Source organism: Canis aureus, chromosome 20, assembly GCF_053574225.1.
Source record: "Canis aureus isolate CA01 chromosome 20, VMU_Caureus_v.1.0, whole genome shotgun sequence".
In the NCBI taxonomy this organism is placed as follows: Eukaryota; Metazoa; Chordata; class Mammalia; order Carnivora; family Canidae; genus Canis; species Canis aureus.
The window spans coordinates 16,203,485-16,225,896 of record NC_135630.1 but is presented as its reverse complement, the minus strand read 5'-3'; the positions used below and the strand labels follow the sequence as shown (position 1 = coordinate 16,225,896).

At 32.3% G+C, this 22,412-nt stretch overlaps 1 long non-coding RNA gene across 1 annotated transcript in view; it reads left to right on the top strand.

The window, feature by feature from the left end:
* The window catches only part of LOC144291493 (uncharacterized), a 34,971-nt gene extending 14,592 nt beyond the window's left edge, over window positions 1-20,379 (top strand). The window contains exons 2-6 of the long non-coding RNA XR_013358777.1: window positions 1,106-1,301; window positions 9,072-9,246; window positions 11,692-11,883; window positions 14,639-14,668; window positions 20,208-20,379. This is a non-coding gene — a long non-coding RNA (uncharacterized LOC144291493). The remainder of the gene's footprint in view (window positions 1-1,105; window positions 1,302-9,071; window positions 9,247-11,691; window positions 11,884-14,638; window positions 14,669-20,207) is intronic.
* The last annotated feature ends 2,033 nt before the right edge of the window (window positions 20,380-22,412 follow it).

The window sequence follows — 22,412 nt, the reverse complement described above, 5'->3', positions numbered from 1 at the left end:
ATCTTCTCTTAGCAGATATATTTTTGCAGTCATTCTATCTCCTTATAATTCACCTATTTATTTATTTTGCTTTTCAAACTTTTATCACCAATTATCCTTTTTTACTTGTGTTATTTTCTTATACATTTCCAGGGAATACCTTGTTACCCAAAATAAGGAGATTCTTGTTTTTTAAATCATCTTACTTTTATTCTCATATTAAAATATTTAGTGAAATTCTACTTTTAACAATATCTGACTAGGTATTTTGCTTAACAAGGTTTCTTCTGAGAATGTTTAGAAAAATAAGAGCAAAATTAGAGTTTGGAAAAATTGTTTTAGGTATAGTGACAGGAAGAAAAGTCATTTTTTTCAATCCAGAAAAAAAGTGCCCTGAATTTGGTGAATGGCCTTCATGTCCAAGAATACTTATATAATTAGAATCATGAACTGCCACAGATGGACTCTAAACTATATTTTTAAATATCCAATTTTATTTGTTTAAAGCCAATTTGTTAACAGTTATTCTAGCAACAGTTTTAAAACATAGGTTTTTTTTCTTCTAGTGCTAGAATTTCTTATAATAGCACAAGATTCTAGTTTTTATTTTCATTTTGGCATTCCCATCTTGAGCATCACCCTCCCATGTAAAGTTTTTCTGTCTCCCATCTTCACCCCATCAGAATACATTGACCTTGCCTCTCATGTTCAGGGTATCTTACACAGACTTCTCTTTAGAATCCATAATAATTTATTAGTAGCATCAAATTTCATATTCTTACTTCCTTGTTTTTAGTTATTTATATCTGCTTAATAGTCAGAATGTTATGAAAGCACACATCAGGTCTTCTTATTTCTGTGTCTCTAATAATTGGAAAATGCATAGTATAAAGTAAGAGAAATCATTTAAGGAATGAAGTTGAAAGAAGAGATTCGAGTAGTTAATTTTCAAGAATATTGGCAGAATCTGTGATCATGTATAATATTTTTTTACTGTATCCAATTCTTGTTTATAAAGTTAAATTGTTCTTCCTATGTTATGTACATAATGTGTACACTTGCCATTAACTGGCAACTCAGTGTGTGTAAGTGTAAGTTAATAAGCTAAACCTTTCTCTTTTTTTAGATTTTATTTATTTATTCATAAGAGACACAAGAGAGAGGCAGAGACACAGGCAAAGGGAGAAGTAGTCCTTCTGTTGGGAGCCTGGTGCAGAACTCGATCCCAGGACCCCGGGATCTCGACCTGAGCCAAAGGTAGACACTCAACCACTGAGCCACCCAGGTGCCTGCTAAGGTAAACCTGTCTATGATAGAACCAGGTAGGCTCAGAATTTTTAGTATATGATCCATTAAACTATTCCTCCTTACAAATCTCAAATATTATAAATATAATAAAATTAATGTATAATTTAGAATGTAATTTTTATCAAAATATGCTGCTAATTTAAAACATGTTTGATGCACATATTCTTTATGACAATGGACATCAGCTATCATCAGTCACAAATAATCTAACCTTGATCTAATTTGATAAATTTCATTTATCCTATCTCCCACCATTGAATCTGAATCCTTTGGGTCTCTGCTGTGTCATTCTGTTGTGACATAGATCTCTTGAAAATGATGACTGCAAGTGGGTCACAACTAGTTACTTGTCCTTAGAGAAAACAAAAAGTACATAATGTTGCCTTCTTAACTCGTAAATCCTTGTACTGCACAGCACAATATTTTTGTGTGTGTGTGTCTGTGTGTCAGAGCAGGAAGAGGAAGAAGGGAGAAAGTCCTTAATGAAACAAACAAAAAAGAAAGTACAATTCATGGATTTGAATGCCATGCTACTCATACATGATTCTTCTTTTAAATAAATATTTTCTGTTAATATTTCTCGGTAATTCTCATTTTAATCATCCTATGAAGTTTACTCATGCTTCCTTTCTTCTTTTCTTCCTTTAATAGATAGGATTGTTCTGTTAAAATATTTTTGTTCAAAACAAAATTTTATTAATATCAACAATACACCCCAAATTTTAAAAATGCTAGCAAATAAAACAGGACAGTTGCAGGGCATGGAGGAGGTCCAAGGATACTTATATAAGCAGCTAATTTTTTTTAAAAGAAAGCTTTGAATTTTAAATTCACATATTCTTAAAAGTTTCATGTCCAGATTGGATTTTACATAGGAGGTCTGGGGTTTGGTGATGAGAAGTGCCAGGTGTGTGGAATATCAGTCTGGAGGCAAAATTAACACATTGAAGAAGCAAATGAGAAAGCCACATCTGTGTCTGAAATTGGAATAAAAGGATTTGATCCCCTGTCCGTAGGATCCAATAGGGCCAACAAGCAAGAAGACAGGAAATGGTGTCACACAGAGACCACAGGCAGAGTAAAGCAGTGTAATCTGATTTTAAAGAGACCATCACCCGTGATTTTTTTTTTTCTTTCAAGCTGCAAAGAGTGAGGCAGAACATAATTTGCTCATTTCTTAGTTTTAGGACTTTTTTTCTCTTCTCTCAATATCCAACAATCATTTTTTTTTTTTTTTTTGTATATGCTGCCTCAGCTGTTAATGATTGTGTATTGCCCATTAGGTATGTTCTATTAGGCATGTTTCTGCAATCCATGTAAAGATCGCCAATTTGCAGCATTATAAATTTTAATCAGTTAAATCTCAGTTAGGATTTTAGTATAGATTACCCTATACCCCATCCCAATATTTTACTAGACAAAGTATCATGAAATTATCCTGACAGCTCAACATAAAAATTTTTGTTCTACTTCATTATTAGTCTTAAGCTTGTCCTTTTGTCTTGTGTATTTGTACTTCTGAAAACACAGGTAGTTGTCATTTTTAAGAAGATTTAATCATCCTGACATACTCTTTTCATTGTATTATTTTTCTCTCCTTAACCTTGCAATTGAAAGTATCTATTGACAGAAAAAAAAACTATAAAAATACTTTATCTCATCTGAATTTTTCTTGAGTGTTCAGTTTTCTTAATCATATTTTTAAAGTGAAGAACAGCCTTTTAGCATGTTTACTGCCTGAGTTTACATGTGAAATCAAATAAATGTATATACTATTCACCATATATGGGGACAATCTTTGAGGGAAATGGCCTTTTTATCATTCTGTGTTTCACTAGGTCTACCTGCATCAAAATCTCTTGTAATGCTTGGTTAATATATAAGTACCTTCATCCAGAATTTGAATTCAGGAATTATAGGGGTAGAAAACTGCATGTATTTCAATGATTCTTTCGCATAGTAAAATTTGAGAATTATAGCTTTAATCTCTTTCCATAATTTGAATTCACATATGTAGTCTGGAAACATTGCCGACATAAAGAATCTTCCTTAATAATAAAACCTTCAACAATACATTAAATATAAAATTCTGGAATAAATGAAACTAGAATTGTTAAATATATTTCCCCAGGAAAGGGAATTTTCCTACGTGACATAAAGTTATGACAATGACTTAGATTCTGGGTTCTTAGTGTTTTGTAATAATCATCTCTGAAGTAATTAATTAAAAAAAAACGAGTAGCATTTACAATTCTCATATTTGGCCTTGTTCATTTTTTAATTTTTTTAAAGAAAAGATTTTATTTATTTATTTGAGAGAGAGAGCAAGCAGGAACTGAGGCAAGGGGCAAAGGGAGGGGAGAAGCAGTCTCCTGCTGTGCAGGAAGCCCAATGCAGGGCTCAATCCCAGGACACTGAGATCATGACCTGAGCCATAGGCAGATGCTTAACCAACCAGTTTTTTTTTAATTTTTTAGCCCCCCACATTGCTCATCACCCAGTCACCCCAAGCCCCACCCACTTACCCTTCCACTACCCCTTGTTCATTTCCCAGAGTTAGGTATCTCTCATGTTTTGTCACCCTCACTGATATTTTCACTCATTTTCTCTCCTTTCCCTTTATTCCCTTTACTAATTTTTATATTCCCCAAATGAATGAGACCATATAATGTTTGTCCTTTTCCGATTGGCTTATTTCACTCAGCATAATACCCTCCAGGTCCCTCCAGGTCGAAGCAAATAGTGGGTATTTGTCATTTCTAATGGCTGAGGAATATTCCATTGTATACATATGGCATCAAGGCTCCTTCCACAGTTTGGCTATTATGGACATTGCTGCTATGAACTTTGGGCTGCAGGTGTCCTGTTGTTTTACTATATCTATATCTTTGGGGAAAATCTGCAGCAGTGCAATTTCTGGGTCATAGGGCAGCTCTATTTTTAACTCTTTGAGGAACCTCCACACAGTTTTCCAGAGTGGCTGCACCAGTACACATTCCCAACAACAGTGCAAGAGGGTTCCCCTTTCTCCACATCTTCTCCAACATTTGTTGTGTCCTGCCTTGTTAATTTGCCCCATTCTCACTGGTGTGAGGTGGTATCTCATTGTGGTTTTGATTTGTATTTCCCTGATGGCCAGTGATGCGGAGCATTTTCTCATGTGCTTGTTGGCTATGTCTGTGTCTTCTTCTGTGAGATTTCTGTTCATGTCTTTTGCCCATTTCATGATTCGATTGTTTGTTTCTTGCTGTTGAATTAATGAGTTATTTATAGATCTTGGATACTAGTCCTTTATCTGATACGTCATTTGCAAATATCTTCTCCCATTCTGTAGGTTGTCTTTTAGTTTTGTTGACTTGTTTCTTTTTCTATGCCGAAGCTTCTTGTCTTGATAAAGTCCCAATAATTCATTTTTGCTTTTGTTTCTCTCGCCTTCATGGATGTATCTTGCAAGAAGTTGCTGTGGCCAAGTTCAAAAAAGGTGTTGCCTGTGTCTCCTCTAGGATTTTGATGGAATCTTGTCTCACATTTAGATCTTTCATCTATTTTGAGTTTATCTTTGTGTATGGTGTAAGAGAATGGTCTAGTTTCATTCTTCTGCATGTGGATGTCCAATTTTCCCAGCACCATTTATTGAAGAGACTGTCTTTCTTCCAGTGGATAGTCTTCCCTGCTTTGTCAAATATTAGTTGACCAAAAGTTGAGGGTACACTACTGGGTTCTCTATTCTGTTCCATTGATCTATGTGTCTGTTTTTGTGCCAGTACAAAACACAGCTTTGATGTGTTGATGTCTTGATGACCACAGCTTTGTAGTACAGCCTGAAATCTGGTATTGTGATGCCCTGGCTATGGTTTTCATTTTTTAATATTCCCCTGGCTATTCGGAGTCTTTTCTGATTCCACACAAATCTTAAGATGATTTGTTCCAACTCTCTGAAGAAAGTCCATGGTATTTTGATAGGGATTGCATTTAATGTGTTAACCAACCAATTTTGGCGCCCCAAATGTCTGGCTTTATTCTAAGTGATCTGCATAACAACTTTCATGGTCTTCATTGCTATCCAGTGGGCTTGGTTCCTCTTTTATCCATGTTTTATGGTTGAGGAAGCTAAAGCATAGGAAGTTTAAGGAACTTACTGATCACAACAGAAGGACGCAGATGCTTCCTTAGGCTCTCCAATGTGTGCTAATTACCGGAATGGAATAATATTTAAAGAATCATTTTTTATGCATATAGCATGTACATATGTGAAAGTTAATTTTAATTGGTTGTACAGTTAAGGGTATTCTTTTGAAATTTCAAAGAACTTGAGGTAAGTATAGTTACTCTGTAACAGTTTTACGATAGATACTCATATTTTAACTATTTGTATTTACTTTGTAGGTAATGCTCATAAAAAGTATTAGAAAAATATATGTCTAAGATGTTATATTCTTTTTTTTTTAAGATTTATATATTTATTCATGAGAGACAGAGAGCGAGCGAGCGAGAGAGAGGCATAGCCAGAAGGAGAAGCAGGCTTTCTGTGGGGAGCTGGACAGGGGAGTAGATCCAGGATCCCAGGATCACACCCTGAGCCAAAGGCTGATGCTCAACTGCTGAGCCACCCACCCGTCCCATAAGATATTATTTTCTTACCCTTCTTCCCAAGATATTAACTCAAGTAATTATTTAAAATATTGATGTATTTATTTTGCATTTCAAATGGAATTCCTTAAATTTTGTTTTGAGACTGACCCTTTAGTAAAAGTGGGTATGAAAAAGGCACAAGTGATATGGTAAGGGGAAAGGAAATGATGTTTGAATTATATCTGAAGAAAGAGGAAGGGTTGGAAGACATTAATAGACAAAGCATCAGCTACAAGGTCCAAGGGTATGGGACAGAGAACAGTGAAAATACTTTAACCTAATATTATTCTGGAGAAAATGGGAATTGTTATAAAAAATATGCAAAGTAGCACATATAACACATGTAATAGTTCTTTACTTCTTAAAATTAAAGTTTATGTTTTATTAAATTTAACACTAAACAAGCATTAAATTTGGAAAGAATTATAATTGTTTCTATTTTGTTTTGTTTTGTTTATAAGCAGAAATTATTGTGGTTTTATTTTTCAAAGGCTAGTGAACTAAATATTACAAAGTCCTAAAAACTGATGAATAAAAACTGGTACTACTGATCACATATTAAATCACTTCAACTTTCAATTGATCTCAGATAAAATCTTTCTGGAGCCAAAGAAGATTTTTAAAATACTTTAATAGAAATGGCTGACCAGTTGGCTCAGAAGCCTGCCTCCATAGGGAGTAAGAGAAATGAAAGGGATTGAAAGGCCTTAAATCTAAGGGCTCTAGCAGTTAGGCTATATAACCCTTTCTCTTTGTAGTCCTGTGGATTATATAACTGTCCAAAGATTTACTTCCGGAGTCTGGCTCCCCTTTAGCAGCTGCAGTATTAAAGACAGAGATTATTCTGGCATACAAAACAAAACAAAACAAAACAAAACAAAACAAAACAAAACAAAACAAAAAACATGGTATACTAATGACTGCCGAATAATTTCTCTTTATTGCATGTTACATGAAGAGGATACATCTGACTTGATTCATTGCACTTAATATAATCTGGGTACCATTATAACTGCTACACATATATTTACTTATTCACTCATCCCAGCAACACTGTGAAAATGTTATGAATTATGATATTCTTTGATTTTTCAGTTATTTTTCAGATTTCAGGTAACATGCCGATGTGACATACATGATATTGGTGGGTCCAGGATTTAAACCCAGGATATCTGCTTCCACAGGGTTTTTTAAAACTTCTTATAGCAGTTGCTTCCATCATGTTTTGAACAATCCATACTAAGAATGAAAATATTTTTTTAATTTTTTAAAAGATATTTATTTATTTATTTATTTATTTATTTATTTATTTATTTATGAGAGACACAGAGAGAGAGAGAGAGGGAGAGGCGGAGACACAGGCAGAGGGAGAAGCAGGTTCCATGCAGGGAGCCCGACGTGGGACTCGATCCCTGGTCTTCAGGATCAGGCCCTGGGCTGAAGGCGGTGCTGAACCACTGAGCTACCTGGGCTGCCCAAAACGAAAATATTTTTATGTAATGATTCCTCATGCATGCATATGTGTGCACATGCACACATACACATACACACACACACACACACACACGCGCACACTTACCCTGAGTACCTGGGATACATTCTGATACTTTCATTTTCTATTATAGATTATTTCCTTCATTCACTACATTTTTAAAAGTGCTGATCTTGACCTACTAACAGATTTTGACCTGGGTTTTGACAAACACTATGATACTGTCCCCTGTATCTGCATCAGGACACTGGTGTGCTGGCTAAGGTCCCACTTACTTTCTATGATTGATAATAATGGGAAAAACATAACTACAATGTCTGAAGTTAAATATAATTAGTGATTAAAATTATAAATAGGCATTGCCTTTCTAATGTATGCAAATATCCATTATAAAACTTATTCTTTCTACTCAAATGCAGGTTTTCTTTCTAAATTCTCTAATTTGGTTGAAAATGTCATCACCACATAACTATTATTCCAGTCACATCATAATCCTAGCCATTGTCCCCATTATATATTAGTTGCAAATTGTTCCTGATACTCTTTAAATCATTCATACAGATAATATCTTTTCCTCATTCACTGTGAATTCACTAGCTTAAACTTTACTTTTTCTTTTCTGGCCAAATGTAGTACTTCCTGAGACATTTCAAAATCTAGTCTTTATGTCTTTCTTTAATTCATTCTGAGTAATGTTGCCAATTTACTGTACTGCTTATTTTTACTTCTGCTTTCTAAATTAAGCTATAATTGCTTATCAGATGTTTAAGAACTAGCTAAATATCTATTATTTCAACTCTATTGGTCACAAATTCCCTACATCCCTGTTATCCATACTTCTTTCATCATGTCTTCCCTTAATTATTTGTGCATACACACACACACACACACACACACACACGTAACTTTTATTCACCAATTTATTTTTTTCTTCTATAACTCAATGAACCACAGTGTCCACAAACAGCCAACAGAAAATGTAGGAAATTGACTTGTCCAAGAGATTAATGAAAGATCACTATGGGTATTTAAAAGCTTTGACAAGGTCTTTGTGTAATAGAGTAGTCATTAGCCATGAAAAGTTTACAGCTTTTATCGAGAAAGAGTAAAAAGAAACTGACAGAAGGAAGAGTACAGAGGAAATTAACAATGTTCTGCATAATAATGTGAAGTAGAAACAAGTACTACCAGTTAATAAAACCTTATACCCAAGTTATAGCATAGAAAGAAACATATATTGACACATTTTTTTTCAGACATGATATGTTATACTGACGTATACAAGGCAGTTCTAAAAATGAGGGGAATATATCCTGCATAATCCTGCAGGTTATGAGTTCTGTTTTCTGAAGGCTGAGGGAGATTAGAATAAGGAGAGTGTTTAGAGTCATGGACTTCTCCATAAGGATCCCATCTTAACTTCTTTAAAATAAGGAATTATTCTCTTCTCTGTGTGACATTTTACTCTGATTCATTGTTTTCACAATGCTATAAAAAATATAAAATACTAAAAGATGGAGATGGATCAAAGGATTTTGTTATCCCATATAGTTTCATTTCATCAAGTCTCTCAAAAATTATATTATGTAAAAAAGTTAAGTTCAGCTTTGCATTTTTACTTTTTATTCTTTTTGAAAGTCTTTCTTCTTCTATTTTAAAGATTTTATTTATTTACTCATGAGACACAGAGAGAGAGAGAGAGAGAGGCAGAGACACAGGCAGAGGGAGAAGCAGGCTCCATGCACGGAGCCCAACGTGGGACTCGATCCTGGGTCTCCAGGATCATGTCCTGGGCTGAAGGAGGTACTAAACCGCTGAGTCACCCGGGCTGCCCTGTAAGTTCTATTTATACATTGGACTCATTACATGTCAAAAGTTCTTCTATAGTCTTCAAAATACAAATTTAACTTGACTAAACAAAAAATGTCTTGTGATTGTCAATTTGAGTATATGAAGTTAATTCCTGATATTCATAGTATCATATCCATATTTAAGTGACAAAAATATGAAGAAATTTTCTCAGTGTTGGGAAACATGGAGAAATTGTATTTGTAAGTTATCAGTGAGATAGTTCTACAACATATTGAGTAATATACAAGTCGAGCAGGATTCTTAGTCTTTAGTCTTTATTTCAGCACATCTTCCACATACATGAACAGTACAGGTTCTCCTCACTTAAACTGACCAAGGAATGAAAGAGAATAGGATATTTTTCTTATATCTTAATTGAGATATTGAAATAGAATCAGCATACAGAAAAATGCACTGATCATAAATGTACAATTAAGAAAATTTTCACAAAGTGAGTACATTAGGCTATCACACACATAAAAAATAGAATATTATTGAAATCTAAGAAGCTTCATTATGACTCTTGCCAGTCACTTTCCAATGATAAATGTCATTGTTCTGCGTTGTAGCAACAGAAATACTTTTGACCATTTCAAACCTTATACATATTATGCCTTGTTTTTTGCCTGAATTCTTTTGCTCAGTATTATGTTTGAGATTCATTGTTGTGTGTGTGTTTATGTGTGTGCAGTAATAATTTTATATTCTTATAACTTTCTGATATTCCACTCTATGACTCTACCACTATTTACTTAGCCAATCTAAAATTCATAGAAATTTGAATTGATTTTAGTTTTTGGCTATTAAAAATGAAGTTGCAATAGAGAATGCACAAATATGTCCAATTTATTTTTAACAAAGGAGTAAAAGCAATTCAGTGGAGGAGGAATAGTCTTTTCAAGAAGTGGTGTTGAACAATTGGACATCAACAGTCAAATAAAGAACCTTTACTAAATCACACAGTCTGTAGAAATTAACAATAATAGATCATGGGCTTAAACATAAAATTATAAAAATCCTAGAAAAAATGACAATCTTTAGAACCTAGGTCTAGGCAAAGACTGCTTAGATTTGACACAAAAAGTATGAACAATAAAAGGAAAATTCATAATATTAGACTTCATGATTTGCAAAAGAATCTGTTGTGATAAAAGACAAGTTACAGATAAGAAAATATTTGCAATTGACATACCTGACAGAGGACTAGTGATAACAAAAATATATTTAAAGAACTCAAAATGTAACAGTAAAAAAATAAGCAATCCAATTAAGAAGTGAGCAAAGATGTACATATATACCAAGCAGGATATACCAGGAGAAAATAAGCACGTAAGGATATTAAACATTACTAGCCACTAAGGAAATGAAAATTAAAACTACAATGAAATATCAGTACATACGTATTAGAATAGGTACAATAAAAATAGTGATAATGCAAAATGTCATTAAGGATGCACAGTCACAAGATCACTCACACATTGCTGGTGAGAAGGTAAATTAATACAGTCACCCCCGAAAACATTTTGTTAGTTACTTATAAAAGTAAACGTGTATTTAGTAAACATGAATGTGGATTTCTTCTGCGTATTGAGAAGAATGAAACTGCTGAATTACCAGTGTGTGTATGTTAAACTTTAATGGATGCTGATAATTATTCAAAGTAAATATAAAAAAATTAAACCTCATTATCAATGTATGTGCCAATTTCTTCACATCCTTGTTAACATATGGTATTGTATTTTTTTATTTTAGTCATGCTGGATACGTGATAACACTGTAATTTGAGTTTGCATTTCATTGATCACTAATGATGTTGAGTGCATTTTCATATATTTATTGGTTATTTAGATATGCTTTTAGCAAGTGTTGGTGTGTTTTAATCACTTTTTCTCCTGGTTTTTCTGCTTATTTCTTATTTAAGTTGATGCAAGGAATTAATTTAATTAAATATGGACTAAGTTTTTGTCAGACACATGGATTATAAAACATATTCTTCAATTTTGTGGCTTTATTTTATCGTAATAATTGATAAGGAGTAGTTGTAAATAATATAATAGAATTTATCATTTTTCTTTTTATGTTTAATGGGTTTTTAATATTTTTATAAAATCTTTGCCTAACTCATAGTTATAGTCACATTACTGTGAAGCTCAAATTGTCATCAGGGTCTCTTTTGAGCTGTATACTTTCGATCCTTGGGGTTGGAACAGTCACAATATTTGTGCTCTGCTTTCAGGAAACATTCTACTGAATTTCTTACTCTCCCTTGTATAGCTTTTGATTACAGCCTATTGTCTGGAGGGAAAAACAGAGCAAGTGACTGAGTTCTATCCCCTGCTTTTTTCCCTCATCCTCATTGTTTCTAATATTGTCTCACAAAACCTCTCAAATTTTTGTTTGTGTCTCTGCATCTTCCTATTGGCCCTTAGCTAAGGGAACTCAGATCCTTGGCTTCTTCTACAGCATACAGAATCGGCAAATGTCCCAGGAAAGATAAAGTTGCCGTCAGACTGGAAGTCATCTCACTCCTTTGTGTTTCATTGTTGGCACCTTGTTCATGATCCTGTCCTTTCAGATCCTAATTGCTTTAACAGATGTGTCTGATGTCTTCAAACAAACAGGTAGAAACAATAATTTAAAAGAATATATAAATACACACACTTTAATTTTTACCTCTGAGAAATAATTTTAATTTCAGCCCTATAGTACTTATTTGCTGCAGTTCTTATTTATATTATCGAGTTCCAAACTAGGAAGGTTAATGTATAAATCAAGTATTATTTGTCTTTCTCTGACTGACTTATTTAACTTAGCAAAATATACTCTAGCTCCATCTACATCATATTGCAAATGGGAAGATTTCATGCTTTTGATAGCTGAAGAGTGCATCACATATATTTACCACCTCTTCTTTATCCATTCATCAGTAGATGGACATTTGGGTTCTTTCCATAATTTGGCTATTGTTACTAATACTACTATAAACAGCAGGGTGCATATGCCCTTTAGAATCCGGATTTTTGTATCCTCTGGGCAAATACCTAATAGTGCCATTGCTGGGTTGTAGGGTAGTTCCATTTTTAAAGGAAGGAGTTTTCTTGTGATCTGAATATTTCAGAAGCAAAAATTTAAGCTAATATTTTGACAACTATGAACATAGTTTTAGTGGTTTTGTTTGTACAGGGTCAAGATAATGAATGACTGAATTAAATATATTGACACATCTATCATTGAAAATATAATACTCCAAATTCATTCTCATCAGAGTTTAGATTTAAAAAAACACTTTGTTTCTTCTGATGGTATTGTGTGAGTTTTTTAAAAAATATATTTTATTTATTTAATCATGAAACACAAAGAGAAAGCCAGAGGAAGAAGCAGGCTCCCTGTGGGGAACCCTAATTGGGACTCAATCCCAGGACGCTGGGATGATGACCTGAGCCAAAGGCAGATGCTCAACCACTGAGCCACCCAGGTGCCCTATGTGAATTGTTTTATTAGAAAGTAAGATCCGCATAATTCATTCTTGATTCCACTTTTCACAGACTGGTAAAGGCACTGAGTTAATTTTTAGGTTGAAGAATTTATGCTTAGCACTAGTGATTTCTAGTAAATTTGGCTCTATGTCCCTTTATTATGTGTACTTTGCCCTTTAGTCTTTATTTTCAAAGTATTTGATGCATCCATGATGTTATAACCAATGTGATTGTATTTTAATTTACTTTATGAGTCTGTATAAAGAGCATTCAAAAACTGTTGACATCGATTACTTAGAACTAGAAAATGTGAGTCTCCACAGTCCCTGGAAAATTATACGGAATAAAATTACCCAGTTATCTAACCAAAAATAATCGTATTACATTGTATAAACTTTTAAGAGAAATGCTCATTTTAAAATCCAAATCAGAGTATTTCAAAGACTTGGACTAATTTGGAAGAGTTTCCCAAATTTCCAAAATAATTGTAAGTTTTCCTTTGCTTCTTCAAATAAATGCAAAAGTCACAAAAAGCACCTAGAAGTAAGAGAGATGATAAATGTGATTTATGTATTTTCCTATCACGTAGACTTCAAATGAAGATTATCTGTTTTTAACATGAACATATTAATGAAATTCCATATAGCATGCTTTAATTGCGTAATTTTGTCTTTAGCAAACTGTTCTTTTTGAAAGACTTACTGAAATGTTGTCAAATTGGGACACCAGATAAAAATGCTTTCTTGTTCTCTTATTAGTTCTAACAAGTAGCTTTTCATATCCTTATTATCATTGTGTTTGTTTGTTGTTTCTTAACACATTTAAACACTGATTAACATGGTAGTATATCTATGCTCATTTGTTCTTTCTAAAAGTGGGCTTTTGTGAATCTCTGTGGCAATTTCTCTTTTGAAAAAGCTGAAAGTGATTATTCATTTTCACAAAACTCATGTATAATGTGTCTTAGAGGATGCAAGCTTGTACACAAAGTCCTGACCGAGTAAAATATATCAATTCTTGCTTTGCTTTCCTGTATTGTAGCCATTAGCCACATGTGGATATTTAAATTAAAATTAATTAAAAGGAAATAAAAATTCCATTCTTCTGTATTACTAGCTACTTTTCAAGTCTCACTAATGAGTTGGGGTTAGCTGCTATTATATAGGACAACACATATGCGGAACATTTTTATCATTAGAGAAATTTATGTTGGTTAACTTTGCCTTGGTAGTATTTCTATTAGAAATTTCCTGTTTAAAATTAGGACTTTACATGACAGAATAATACAAAATATAATTAGCCTACTCTTTCCCTTCTTGTTTAACTGAGGGTTTTTAAAAATATATTTATAAATCTAAGAAAAAAAACATCAGAAGCAACAAAATTACTCTTGCTAATCTGTCTTCTGAAAAATACTTTGTTATTTGTTCATGGGGCATTTGGGTTACTCAGTTGGTAATTAAGTGTCTGCCTTGGGGTCAGATCATGATCTCAGGGTCCTGGGTTCGAGGCCAGCAGGGACTCCCTACTCAGTGGGGAGGCTGCTTCTCCTTCTCCATATTCAGGTCTCCTGCTTGTGCTCACTCTCTCTCTCAAATAAATAAATAAAAACTTTTACAAAAAGTACTTGATCGGAACTAGGAAACTGATTTCCTTATATTAACATTTACTCTAAGTTTCAAATATTTTAGGAGAATATATTTCTTTAGTATGGTTATGCATACATACATTCTAGAAATTTTATCCTCTTGGAAAGGTATCAGTATTTATCAGTTTAACAGCAGGATGTATGCCTAAATGGAGAAAATATCTTTTTATTAATGATAATTAAGAGATTATGTTGAATAATTTACCTGAGAGTGATTTTGTAGCAAAAGGACATTTATGTTTCATTTTACAGGCTTTCCAGAGTGATACTCCTCTCTGTCATGTAAGTTTGGGGTTATTACTGTAGCTTTTGAATAAGGCTTCCCTATACCCATCAAAGAATATCATTTTGTCAATTGTAATCAAAAGTAAATTTGAAATTGTACCAATTGTAGATTTGAAATTGTACCTTCTCTTCAAATCGAGATCAAAGTAAGAGGGTTAGGTCACAATCTTGTTTGCGATCTGTGTATTTACTACTTTGCGATGTCAACAATTTCTGTCTCAACTGGGGCTCCTGCTTAGGGCATAAGTGAGTCCCATGGTTCAATTATAGAAAATAAGACAAAAGACAAACTATCTTAATTTTATGTGACATTTTCATATGACTTCTAAATGCATTTTTTTAAGATTCCATTTAAAAATTTAAATTTATTTTAAATCTCTGAGGTGATGTAAAAACTGCTTACAAATATGGGTTGAAGCCATTAAGTATTTGGTTAGCTTAAGAGCAGACTTCATTATTTTTTACAGTAAATTATTATTTTACAAATATGGGTATTTTTAATTTTATCCAAGTTCTTATAAAGTTATGTAAAGTGGTAATCATACCCACCATTAGGCTCCTTCCCATTACACTTAATCTTCTATAGCCAATATTTAAAATCTCCTAAGTGTTTTATCACCTTTGAACATATTTTGGATTACTTTCCCCCTTTTAAGTACAGGTATGGATTTCAAAAGACTCAACTTATTCCAGCAGCCTGTTATCATTGCATTTTCTTTTACTTTTTTTATTGCTGCATTTTCTTATTTTATTGGGTTTATATAAATTATGTTTTATAGAAAATATTCCTTTCAAATCTTTAATTTATTGGGATAAAGATTTTATGGATTTTTATTAAGCTTTATTTTTTTAAATTCATATGCACTTTTTATTGCTAATGATGTTTATGTGTCTTTTTAAAATCAGTTTATCAAAATACTTGCCACTTTATTTGGTTTTTCAATAACACAACTTTTTTTTTCTTTTTTCAGTTTAATTTCTTTATTTCTTTACTCTGCTTTCTAGTTTATTGAATTTTTCTAAAGTTATCTAATTTGTTGGAATATACTTGTTCATGTTTTTCTCTTATAATCCTTCATATTTCCTTCTTCTTTCATAGTAATGTCTCCTTTTTCACTTCTGATCCTAGTAATCTAGGTCTCTCTCTCTCTTTCTCTCACTCTCCCCCCACCACCTCTAGTCCCCTTCTCCCTCTCTCTTTAAAGAATCAGTGTTTTGTTCACTAATTTTTTGTCTACTGCTTTTAGTTCTCTATTTTATGAATTTCTATTTTAATTTTTATAATTTTCTTCTTTTTTCTTGTTTTTAAGTTCAGTGTGTTGTTTCATTTCTGTATGCATGTGAGTTTATCAAATTCTTTTTGTTATTTATTTCTAATTTCATTCCATTGTGATCAGAGAACATATCTTCGTATTATTTCTATCCTTTTAAATTTATTGAGGTTTTTGTTTTGTTTTGTTTTTAATGGCCTAGCAATGGTCAATCCTGGGAAATATTCCATGTGGAGTTGAGAAGAATGTATATTTTCTGTTGTATAGAATGTTCTCTGTTAAATCTATATTGTCTGTCAGTTTATTGTATTGTTCAAATCTTTTATTGTTAGTCTTCTACTTGTTCTAATCATTATTGAAATGGGATATTGAAATTTCCAACTCTTACTGAATTTCCTCTCCTGTTAGTTTTTGATTCATTTGCTATAGTGCTGTGTTAATAGACGCATATGTTTCTAATTATATCTTCTTGATAAATTGATCAGTGACTCATTCTGAAATGTCCCTCTTCATCACTAGCAAATTCTTTTTTTATAGCTATATTGTGTAATATTTGTATAGCCTATCTAGCATTCTTGCTGTTACTACTTGCATGATATATAATTCACACACCTTTTCCCATACCTCATTGTATTTTAAAATCTGACTTCTATAGACAGCATAGGGTTATATCATATTTTTTATCAAGTTTGACACTGTCTTAATTTTCATTGGATTATTTAACCCATTACCATTTGATATTATTGTTGCGATTGTCAGATTTATGTTTTCTATTTTACTACCTGTTTTCAGAGTCTCATATATTTTTTAATCCTATATTTTTTCCTTTCCTACTTACTTCGGCATTAAGTAAATGCTTTTTAGTGTTGCACTTTAATTATGTTTTAATTATGTTTTCCATGATTTTTATCTTTTGAGAATTCTTTGTTCAATGATGCACATTAATTATGTTTTCCATGATTTTATCTTTTGAGAATTCTTTGTTCAATGATTGCTATAGGGTTTAATACTACATCTTAACCAATTAGAATTAAATTCAGGTTTAAACTAGCTTAATTCCAGTAATATATAAAACATTAATTTTATATAGCTTGATTCCTTTCCTCCCCCTTTTTTATTACTATTCAGTTCTTATAAGTCAACCAAATGTATTTGCTTTTTTATGTGTCTTATTTTATTTTATTGAAATCACAATCTTTTCAAAATTTCAAAATTTCATCTTGAGAATCAGGAAAAAGGTAATTTGTTAATAAGTTTTTTATTCTTGTTAGGTTTAAGAGATCTTTACTGACTTAGATTTCTTTTTTTTCTCCTTAAAGTATCTTTAACTTATGGCATTGTCCTGGCTGCTAAAGACCTTAATCTCAAAAATATAATGTGAGATCACAGGTTGGCCCAGATTATGCTTTTCCAAAATAAGTATTTTTAATATATAATATGACTCCAGAATTCATTACTGTCCAGAATATTTTCTTACTCAGTATAAATTCTGTATGTTTCTATCTTGTGCTAAATAACAAATTAGTAGGAAGTGAAGACTCGTCATGTTTCATTATAGGTTACTTCAATACAGGTAATTATGACAGTTTAATTGGAAAAATGCTATTCTAATTTTCATCTCCTACATTTTGACTCATGTAAATGAGACAAATGGTATCTAACAATTTTGTTGAGTTGTACACCAATGTAACTACTATGTTTACATTCTTTGGGAATATTTTTCCAATTTTTTTTCCTTCATGTAACCACTATTTATTCATTTTTCTTTTATTAGAAGTTCCTGGGCAGCTCAGGTGACTCAGCAGTTTAGCACCACTTTCAGCCCAGGGCATGATCCTGGGGACCCCACATCAGGCTCCCTCCATGGAGCCTGCTTCTCCCTCTGCCTGTGCCTCTGCCTTTCTCTCTGTGTCTCTCATGAATAAATAAATATAAGGGAAGGGAGAAGAAATGTGTGGGAAATATCAGAAAGGGAGACAGAACGTAAAGACTGCTAACTCTGGGAAACGAACTAGGGGTGGTAGAAGGGGAGAAGGGCGGGGGGTGGGAGTGAATGAGTGACGGGCACTGGGGGTTATTCTGTATGTTAGTAAATTGAACACCAATAAAAAATAAATTAAAATAAATAAATAAATAAATAAATAAATAAAATCTTAAAAAATGTAAACATTAGAAGTTCCTGTTTATATTTTCCAGTTAGTGCTTTCCATGCTAATGTGGGTTTCCAAAACTGAACAACTTTTAATGTCATAAAAGTAAAAGGTTTGTAGCAAAATTGTTCTCATTGAAATTGTAGTGAAAGAAAAATAAATGTCTTGAAAACTTTCCTGCTGCTATATATATTTCAGTCACATACAAATAAGATGTGTTGTGAAATGTATAAAACTAGTTTCAAGGATATATGAAATTAAAACACTGGTATGTTGCCTTAATCTAAATGATAGTCAATAAACATTTATAAATATTTTCTTCTGACTTTGAGTTTAGTTTGTGCTTTTCTTCCTAGCTTACTAAGATAGGTGATTAAATTTAGATATTATGTTTAATTATAGTCCCTAAAGCTATAAATTCCTCCATAAGCCCTGCTATTAGCTAAGTCCTGTAGTGTTTATTATATTGTTCAGATCATTAGTTCAAAATATTTTAAAATTACCTTGAGATTTATTTTGCTAGAAGCTGTGATTATTTTGAGATATAGTCCTTAATTTCCAAATATGTGGAGCTTAAGATTTCAGTTCAGATTAGTCATATTTCATCGCTCAATAGCCATAAGTGCTAAAGGCTATCACATTAGACAATATGGGTATAAGAGATCCTTTTCATGAACTATAGGGTGAAGCTAGATCATAGTGTCTCAAATTATATTTTCAAATAACTTGTCTTTATTTCTCCATCAGATGCAAGGAATGTTGAAATTGCAAGGCCTAGCTAAACTTCCATACAGAATACTGTTTTTGTTGCATTACTAGAGATCAAATAATATTTCAAAGATATTGTCTATTTTATATAAAAAATATATCTGTACAGCATAGAAAAAAGTCAAGAAGAACATATAAACTGTTAACTTCAGTTGCTTTTAGGGTAGAAAATAGGATTTAAGGTTCACAGGATATTTACTAAATATTTTAGATTGAATTTAAAAAACCAATAAATTTATTTTTCTAAAGATTTTTATTTTTTTCATTTGAGAGAGAGAGAAAGAGATGCATAGGGCATGTGTGTGCAAGAGAGAGCAAGCAGGAGGAGGGACAGAAGGAGAGGGAAAAGCAGACTCCTTACTGAGCAGGGACCAGGGCTCCATCCCAGGACCTGAGATCATGACCTAAGTTGAAGGCAGATGCTTAACCAACTGAGCTACCCAGGTGCCGCCCCAAATCAAGAAATTTAATGTTACAATCATTACTGCTGCTAATACTGCTTAGCAGAGCTAAAGTTCTTAGATTTGTCTATCAGATCTTATTCTAATCCCAGAAAAATAGATTCAAGTAAAAAAGAAATAGTGGGGTATACTATATTATTATTTATATTATATTATTATATTATATATATTATATATATTAAATAATATACTATAATATTTAATATATAATATATATTATATATTAAATAATATATATTTAATATATATATTTCCTGTCACATTTTCAGTCCTGCTAGTGTTATCACCCAAATTTTAAATCAGGGAATTATGTAAAGTGCTCAAAATTATGCATAATGCATAGTAAGCGTTAGATAACTGTTACTATTATGCTTATACTTTGCACTGCATTATCAATTAATCTCTAGTTATTTCTAATGGAAAGAAGTGAAAAGTTAAATGTGTTTGGTGTATTTAAAATACATTTGCAATAGTTGTTTTTCCTTTAATATTTCTATCAAGAAATAGAAACAAAAGAGAATGAAATGAAAGAAGCCCTACTTGGGTATTTCACCAAGAAGAGATCATGTTAGGGAAAAATAGTTTCAGATACATGCAATTTGGGTACATAATAATAAGTATATTTGGAAATAATTTCACGTGTATTTCCTATAACATTAGTCACTCTTCTTTCAGAATTTTATTTATTAATTAACAATTTGACTACATTCTTAGCAATAAACATTTTTGATTTATCTTTTTTCTATATGTTTTCTTTACTAAGTGTTTCTTCTTTGGTCTTTTCTCTGTATTAGAGCTATGATAAGGCCTAAAATAATACAGTGTAACTGATCTCTACCTCCTCCACATGTGAGCCAGAACCTAGTTTGTTTTGTTTTGTTTTTAGTGAACAAGAGTAAAAGCGGACAGTGATGTGGCCAAAAGCAAGCCAAGAAATATATACCAGAAGAAATAAATACACCTGTGCATAGAAAGGCATGTAGAAATGTGCATAACATGATATTTTTCTTATAACAGCTTATTAAGGTATTATTTATACCCATAAATTTTACTCTTTTAGACTCTATAATTCATTGATTCCAGTATATTCACAGAAGTGTGCAAATATCAGTATTATCTAATTTTAGAACATTTCATCACCATAAGAGAAACTGCTATATATATTGGAATTCACTGGCAAACAATAATCAATTTTCGGTCTCCATGAATTTTTCTATTAAAGAAATTTGATATAAATAGAGTAATACAATAGATTTTAATTTATGACTGCCTTCTTTCATGGTGTAGAGTTCTCAAGGCACATCTATGATGTGGCATGTATCAGCAATTCAGTCTTTACATTGACAAATAATATTCCATCGTATGAATATACTAAATGTTACTATTCATTCATCAGATAATTGACCTTGTACTCTTTCTACGTTTAGGCGTTGATAACACTATTCTGAACTTTCATATACAATTTTGTGTATTGACATATATTTTTCTTATTTTTTGGTATCCTTAGGATTGGAATTTCTGGGTTTAAATGGTAACTCTATGTTGAACATTTTCAGGGATTTTCAAAATGTTTTCCTTTTTTTTTTTTTTTTTTTTACGTTTTTTTAATTGAAATTCAATTTGCCAACATACAGTTTAACATCCGGTGCTCATCCTATCAAATGCCCTCCTCAGTGCCCATCATCCAGTTACCCTATCTCCCCACAAACTGTTTTCCAATGTGATGATGCCATTATATATTTCTCACTAGCAATTAACAACAATTTCAATTTCTCTGAAGCCTCATCAACACTAGTTGCTTTCTGTTATTCTGATTATAACCATGCTAGTGGTGTGAAGTGGCATTCTGTTATGATTATTATTTGCATTTCCATGATGACTGATGATATTGAGTATCTTTATAAATTAATTTTTTAAAGACTTAAGTTTTTATACCAGTTTTAGGTTCACAGGAAAATTGAGAGAAAGGTAAGGAAATTTCTCATATATCCCTGGCATCCACACATGCATACACTTGCCCATTATCAACACCCTCCATCAGAGTGGTACATTTGTTATCACTGATGAATCTAGATTGACATATCATAATTACCCAATATCCAGAGTTTAACCTTAGAGGTTACTCTTGGTGTTGTATATGCTATGGACTTGGCTTCTTTTACATAGTAGTAAGTATCACAGTTTAGTTATCCATTCACCTACCTACACATAAGTGTTTATGGGAGCTTTGTTCATAATTGCCGAAACAGGGAAGCAACTGAGCTGTCCTTCATTTAGGTGAATAGATAAATAAATTGTACTACATCTATATAACAATATTTGTAATAGAATCTTATTCTACAGTTAAAATAAGTGCTGTTCAATATAATGATCATGTGATAACCATATGTGCCTACTGAACACTTGACTGTGGCTAATATGACTGTATAACTAAAATTCTAATTTTAGTTAATTTTAATCAATCAAAATTTAAATTTAGTAACCAATGTGGCTAGTACCTACTGTATGTGATAGCACAGCTCTGGAATATTATTTCCTGCCTACCTAAATCTTTAAAACCATCATTTGGCATCTGTGGTCCACACTGTGATTCAGAGACCAGGCTCAGTGCATCTTATGTGTAGTCTATCTTTTAGGATCTCATAATCCTTTACTTGCTTTTCTGCATCTTGTATGTAAATGGAGGGGGAGATTATACATAAGAACATTTTATGAGCCAAGGCTCAAAATAACACACATTACTTTGTTCATCGTCCATTGATTAGAAAAAAATCACATAAATATACCTTGCTAAAAGGGAGGCTGGGGAATTAGAAGTTAATAGTATGCCGAAGAGGAAAATGAAATATGCTTTGGTAACACATAGCAGTTTCTCTCAGAGTATGATATTGGACGGGGAGGATAGCTGAGGGTTAAATTAAATTAATGAGTTAAATTAAATTAAAACTCTGGAGCCAAATGTTGGTTTAAACCTGACTCTCCCAAGTACTATGTGATCTTAGACAAGTTATTTAAATTCTCTGCTCATCTGGTAAATGAAGATATAAAGTACCTACCTCATAGAATGTTGTAAGATTAAAAGATTAAGTAT